Source organism: Daucus carota, chromosome 9 (genome assembly GCF_001625215.2).
Source record: "Daucus carota subsp. sativus chromosome 9, DH1 v3.0, whole genome shotgun sequence".
NCBI classification, from domain to species: Eukaryota; Viridiplantae; Streptophyta; class Magnoliopsida; order Apiales; family Apiaceae; genus Daucus; species Daucus carota.
The window spans coordinates 7,636,809-7,643,751 of record NC_030389.2 but is presented as its reverse complement, the minus strand read 5'-3'; the positions used below and the strand labels follow the sequence as shown (position 1 = coordinate 7,643,751).

The 6,943-nt window shown below is 33.4% G+C and overlaps 2 long non-coding RNA genes across 3 annotated transcripts; both read right to left on the bottom strand.

Annotated features, from left to right (window-relative positions):
* Window positions 1-428: 428 nt before the first annotated feature.
* LOC108202333 (uncharacterized) lies at window positions 429-1,346 on the bottom strand. The gene is made up of 3 exons (XR_010287966.1): window positions 1,218-1,346; window positions 1,056-1,137; window positions 429-949 (listed from the first exon to the last, which is right to left on the bottom strand). It is a non-coding gene; the product is annotated as an uncharacterized LOC108202333 (long non-coding RNA).
* Window positions 1,347-3,747: 2,401 nt separating this feature from the next.
* On the bottom strand, window positions 3,748-6,942 carry LOC135149343 (uncharacterized). 2 transcript variants are annotated; one of them, XR_010287762.1, is made up of 8 exons: window positions 6,825-6,942; window positions 6,616-6,738; window positions 6,478-6,526; window positions 5,783-6,365; window positions 5,567-5,685; window positions 4,507-5,144; window positions 4,345-4,410; window positions 3,748-4,253 (listed from the first exon to the last, which is right to left on the bottom strand). It is a non-coding gene; the product is annotated as an uncharacterized LOC135149343 (long non-coding RNA). The 2 variants fall into 2 exon arrangements; XR_010287761.1 differs by having other exon boundaries at window positions 3,749-4,253; window positions 6,616-6,918.
* Between the last annotated feature and the right edge of the window lies 1 nt (window position 6,943).

Here is a 6,943-nt window from a genome sequence, read left to right as displayed (position 1 = left end):
GGTCTGAGCACTTTCTTCTTCCACGCTGATCCCAAACTATTTCAAGTGCTGAAAATTTTTGAGTCTTCAGAAACCTCAGTAGTATCGGGGAGTCCCAATTGTTTCTTCACAATCTCACAGAACTTCTCCACTGTCTCAGGCTTAGCAGCACATTAATTGCACCAAAATACTTGGCTTTAGCAGAAAATGAACACCGGGCGAGACCATTATGACTTGCTCAAATATGGAAATGACAATCCATTTTCTTGGCTTTAGCACAATCAGTTTAGTTTTCAATGTAGCATGGTGGAAAAAAATTTGGTTCTATTTTCTTGGTTCTGTCTAGTAATTGTGTTTTTTGTAATTTGACAGTACATACACATTCTGGGTAAGGACAGACAAAGGTGAATGGACATTTGGGACGTATCAATGGATCTTGATTGAACTAAAGTAATACTCTATTCAATGATGTATATTCATTCTCAACCACGTTTACTAAGTCATATGTTTGTTCTCTTGTACAATAAGACTATACACCACTTTTAGATATACATATGTACATGATTATACCCCAGAAACATGAATAAAATCTAAGTGAAATTCAACTCACATTGTCAAAATCATCTTGCTTTATAAAAAATCCTTCAGACTATACATCTCAAATAAAAAATGCAATCATGCTCTTTGAAAATTATAAAGCAGACATAGTCTAATGAAATAATAAAGCAAATGAGGTCATCTGATAAAAAGAAACTTATGAAATCAAAGCCTAACTGGATGAATAGAATTCATTTTTAACAGAAAGAAAATCCTAGGATGAAACCCAAAACCATAATCTGAATCAAGGAATGATGCGGCACAAATCTGCCTCACAGCAACCCAGTTCTTATTAGCTCCCATGTCATACTTAGCATCTAGTTCTTCAGATCAAATGATAGGCCAAAACTCCATGAAGCCATCATTGATCAACCTACATATAGAATATAATATGGGAAAAATAACACAAATTTGATCCATCACATTAAATAATAGATTTGTTTCATAATATAAAAAGACAAAACTTGGTATAATTTTACCATTGTCTGAACGTTGTCACTTCCGGGCATTCAAGGTTCACATAAATCTTGGTGGACGAAAGATTAGTTATCTTAATAGTCCCTGTAGAAGATATAGATGATTTAGCACAAAAGGTAAAGACTTTAAAGCTTAATTTTTTGCAACGTAGCAACTTCTCTTACCTCTAAACTCAGAAATTCTTGTGCTTGCCATTATGACAATCTTGGGATTTGCAAATTGATCGTCATACAACGATAACGCGTCAGGGTTGAAGGGTCCCGATATATGCACTTTGTGTCTAACACTGATTTCATATTTATAAAGATGTTACAGTAAGAAGATATAAGTTATGCACTTATACAGTAGTAAATAGGCCAAAATTATACCTTCCATCATATATTGTGAATTTTAGTCACGTTAGGAGTAGTAGTAGTTTCATTTTGAATAATAAGATCAACGCCTTACAGTGCATCTATCTTGTTTTCTCAGTTTACATAAACACAATACAGGGACCGTTTGGGTGAGCTTAAAATAAGTGTTTATTGCTTAAAATAAATAAGTAGAGTAGAAGTTAGAAGCAAGCTAAGACTTATAAGTGACTAAAGTGTTTGGTAAATAAGTGGAAGCCCTGAAACAAAGCATTCCTAACTTTTTATAAGTGCTTCTTGACTTATTACACAACCCTCGTAACTTATAATGCAGAAGTTGGGCTTATAATTCATAAACAAACACCCACATAGTAATATAGTATATTGCAGGTTATTAACAATGTTATTTCTACGATTTAACAACACAATATAATTCCTTAATTATTTAACATACCGAGAAAGACTCCTCAATTAGGTAATCTGCAGTTATCATCTTCGACGTCTGCACAATTGCAAGTCAAGGTTTGTAGAATCATTCAACAAATTGGTGACGATGAATAGACTAATTATTGCACACTTTTTCTGCTTAATATATTCTATGTACATATGGTATATTTTTAAAACGTTTTGTTCTGTTCCTCAAAAAATGCACAAGTTAAATTATTATTTTAGGCGACCTGATGAGAAGCAACTTAGTTTTATATTAATATAATAAGATAAGAATGAAAAATCATTATTTGTCTTAGATGATAAACAATTCAAAGAAATATTTTGTAAAGAGTAGACGGTGGTGACTGTAGTTCTCCAAATTGTATAAAATGTTGACTAGATTTTAAAAATTACGTAATACTGGCCGGAGTTTACTTCGCCTTTAAAAAATTATAAGTTGTTCTAGGCTCAGAATCAAGCCTTTCATCTGTCACTTTGTCATGTCCGATGTTACTCCATTGTTCGTAATTTAACCCTGAATAAGCCTAGCTTAGTCAAATTTTTTGATATAGCAAGTAGGTGTGATGGAGGAAATAGATGATAGAGCATATATTTATATATGTTTGTATATGGTTTTATTCCCATAATTTTATCAATTTGTAAATAATCGGGGTGTTACTAATTGATTTTAAATGTTTAATGGATAGAAAATAAATATTCCTAAAGTTAGATTAAATCAAGCTTATTTAGGCTTAATCGGATGGAAATTCAGATTTTATGGATAGCCTGCGAAGCAAATCTTGTTTGGGCCGTAACTTGAGTTCTGGATGTCAGAATTGGGCGATTCAACCGCCCACGCGAAGATATTTGAATTTTCTACAAGTTTAAAGTGGTCCAGATATCAAAATCCAACTGGATTAGACCAGAATCAGGCCTCAAAATCATCCTACGAATTTCAACATCAAAATCAAACTCGCTTTAGTATATTATTTTTTTTCTGGGTAAATTAAGAACTCTTATATATACTAGCTTTTTTCCCGTGCTTCGCACACGGAAATTTTTGATGTTCCATTTAATTTTTATAAATTTCAACCGTTTTTTATGGTAACAAAAAAATATTTACTAACGGATATTACTATTATATTTTAAATTATAAAAACTTTAGGATGTGAAAAATAAAAAAGAAATTATTACATTTACTATTGATATTTCAATTAATAAAATACGGTATATCTCTATAAATACGAAAAATAAATAATCCAACAATATATTCTTAAACGCAGTTAGGCTACTACATGCTAGAGATATTGGAGAGTAGCACCCATATGATATTATAATAACTTAATTTCAATTGGGCAATTACATGACGATGACTCTAACAGACAACCCAATATCATCTAACTTAAAAATCATCTTCAAACAAATAAATCTTTGATCTAATTTAAAAAAAAAATTTCGTATTAATGACTAACATTTGTATTGCAAAATAAATATAATACATAACTGCAAAATTTTATTCAACTAAAAAGTTTTAAACGGTGATATTATTTTATTATAGCAACATTGTCCATACTTTATGCACATGATTTTTTTATAATATATAATATTAAATCCAGTATTGTTATTAATAATTTGTTGTATAAAAATTTCAATGCATTATTTAAAAAAATGGGTATTATGTTTAAACTTAAAAAATATAATAGTTTAAGTGCAAACCGAATTTTTTTTGTTTTCTTTGTATTTTAATGAAAGTACATAAATCATTAGTGCCTTGGACACATGTACACCACCTTATGGCAAACCTAGAAAGGTTATTTCCTCAGAAAGAATAGCCAACCCCCTTTCAGAGATATATATCAGCAAAATCAAAAATAATTATAAATAATAAAACTCTGTCAAGAAATAGTCCTAATTAAGCAACTTTAAAAAAAAAACAACAACAAAGTGATTAACCTTACCAGTTGCGTTGTACATTGGCAGGGGAGAATGGATTGAAAATGCTAGATTCTATATGAGCCTATCTAGGGGTTGGAAGCATAATTCAAAAGAGTACTACATGGTTTTTCTTCCCTGTTCCTCTTCACCAGTTGTTTTTCTTTTCTGTTCCTCTTCGGCAAGTGCCACTTTCTTAGCATGTTGGCTAACCTCTGCAGCAGCCTTGGCAATTGAATCAAATGTGACCGTCACCCATGAAGCCCCTATGGATGCATACTCGCTGCTCAATTCAGCAGATTTGGCAACTGCCGATTTAACTTTCTGGGAGACTTGATAGTTTTGATCCACTTTTTGAACTTTGTCGGAAGTTCCGACAGCTAATGCTTTACCCAGAACATAATCCTTTTCAACAATGCTACTAAATACATCTTTTGTTTTAGTGAGATAAGAGTCAACTTCATATGTTGCAGCTCTGTCTTCTGCGGCCTGAAAACACATCGCATTATGTTATCCATTCACAACATCTAAATTGGGACGTTATAGGTTAAAAATTGCACATGAAAATACAAAACCTTACCAGATGTGGAAATGAAGCAGTGGGAGCCAGAGTGATAATTACAGTCAGGTCAAGTAGCTTTGTGCCCTGTAAACTTTAAATGTGTCAAGCTGCAAGTCTACAGGAATTACTATACCAAAAAATTACAGTAAATCTATAGGAAGTGAATTAAAAACTCCATACCTGAAATATTGCAGAATGCTAACAAAGGCAAAGCCAAAGAGATCATGTTTCTTCTATTTCCATCCCTTTCTTTCCTCATTAATGTCCAAGCACTGTCCTCTTCCGTCCGAATCTTGTGATGAAACAATAAGCAACTATCCATAGTTTAATATTAAGCATGTCTCCAATAATTAAGGAATTCAAAATTTAAATTGATGGAAAGGTAATAAAAATGTGAGAGAAATCAGGCGGTTGGAGGAAAATTAATTAAAACATACGCGGTTATATCATACAAACATGGTTTTAAATTATAACCAGATAAAAAAAAACATTAATCATGACAAACAGGTTGGTCTGAGGAAGATCAATATACATATAAGCCCTGAAAATCTTAACATATAACAAAACAACCAATTAGAACTCTGCACTTGTGAAATCATGGAATCACACTGAGAAGTAGAAAACTCACCATTGATTATAGTTTCAAGTACCATAATCATATTTTCGTGCACCTTCTTTAGCCTATACCGAATCCCACTGATCACATAAAGAAGTTTTACTGAAGGATACATATCAGCAACACTGAAACCTGATGATAGCTCCACTGCTTCCTTAACAAACGAAACAAATACTTCCTTGAGTTGGGCAATACTTCATGTCTGCAATGTGAGAAGAAAGCTTTAATTTCTCATTTCATAAAACCAATAATGTATAGATATTAACATGGTCACCGAATCATCCCGGTCTATCCGAAAAGAATATGGTCAGCTCTGAACAAAGAACCAAAAAAAAAATTAAAAAAATTTACACAATATTATTGGCAGACTTTAAAGTTAAATACAAAATCATATATATAGTATATACTATAGTCAAGTACCATATATCATATGAAATAATTCGAATAATTTATATAATCATATTCAATAAAAGATTTTAATTTCTAGACATTATAGTTGCAAGATGGGAGGTTAACATATATGGTTAAAGTAAGAATATAGTAAAAAAGGTTAATATATATGATTTTAATTTCTATACTGATATAGTGCAAGATGAATTGAAGTAAAAAAGGAAGAATTAAGACCTGAGAGGTTAACATTTATGGTTTAAACGCCTCTGAGTAGGTGTGAGATTGCACTATGTTGGCATGCCAGGTCCGAGTGCGAGATGGCTCTGCAATTGGAATGATTTCCGAACATACATCTACAATGGAGCACAAACAAAGATTTATATCAGAATTCATTTTTTTTTTCAAATGATGAATGAGCAGTATATGTATATATCTGCTATGCTAGACAACCTGATGGAGTCTGTTGCTGTACTTGTGGTGCTGCGTGTGCACGTGAGAGAAAGGAAGGCTGCTTATAAATCGTACTTGCTCGTTGTTCCAAAATCCTACCCAGAACTTTGTTATAGATATTCCCTGACAGAATATACTGTTAAACACATAGTGCGGACGTCTAAGACACAATAAATTGGCAACACAATTTACACGTCTATACATACCAAGTAGAACCATTTAAGTCAAGTGTTAAATGTCCAGTATTAGGAATTAAATTTTCACAATTGCCTCCCAGAGAACTCTACAATAAAGCTCTCGGATGCATCCGATTACTCGAATCATCAACAGTCGCTTAGTATCCATAAAATACCATGTAAAAACCACATTAACATGAAACAATATATCACAACTAACAGTGGGAACAAAACAAAGCATTCAGGGAATGAGCAGACCTGTAAAATTATGCCACCGCCGTCTGTGGAAGAAGCAGGAGAGTGCTGTTGAATGCATTCGACTACCTGAATCACAAGAAATTTATATCCACCATTTTTGGATGAAGCAGGAGAGTGCGGTCCAAGCACTGTTCTCTTACGTCCGGAATCTGTGATTAAAAAAAAATCAAATATAGTTCAAAGAGGGACGAATCCTATACTATGTTTGCGCCGATGATAGTGGAAAAATAAGAATATTATACAAAGCCAAACAACAAACACCTGGTTTGCATTCGGACCATTCTTTCAACATGTGCACGACGCTTACCATCTGCACAAATCAAAACGTTTCGGATGAATCGGTAAATCATCACAACAACATAACAATACTTCGACAGAACCTATCGACTTAACACAAACCTTTATTTGTTGAAGACGGCGAATGAGGACCTTGGGCGGTTCTCTTTCGCGCAGACGCTGCAAAGAATATGCACATCAATCACTGAAACACAGGAGACTCGAAAAAGTGATGGAACTGTGAACCTGCATCCATCTCTCAGGTCAGTCGACGATGTAGGTCAGAGAAGAAGGAAAAGGACGTGGTGGGCAATGCAGATCACGGTTCTTACAGTGTGAGAAGAGGCGACAAAAATTCGAATTTTCGTCACCCGCGTGACACTAAGATGATTGCTGTAATTTAGGATGAATTAACTACCAGGCAATAACTGATGCAATACACGGAACGGGT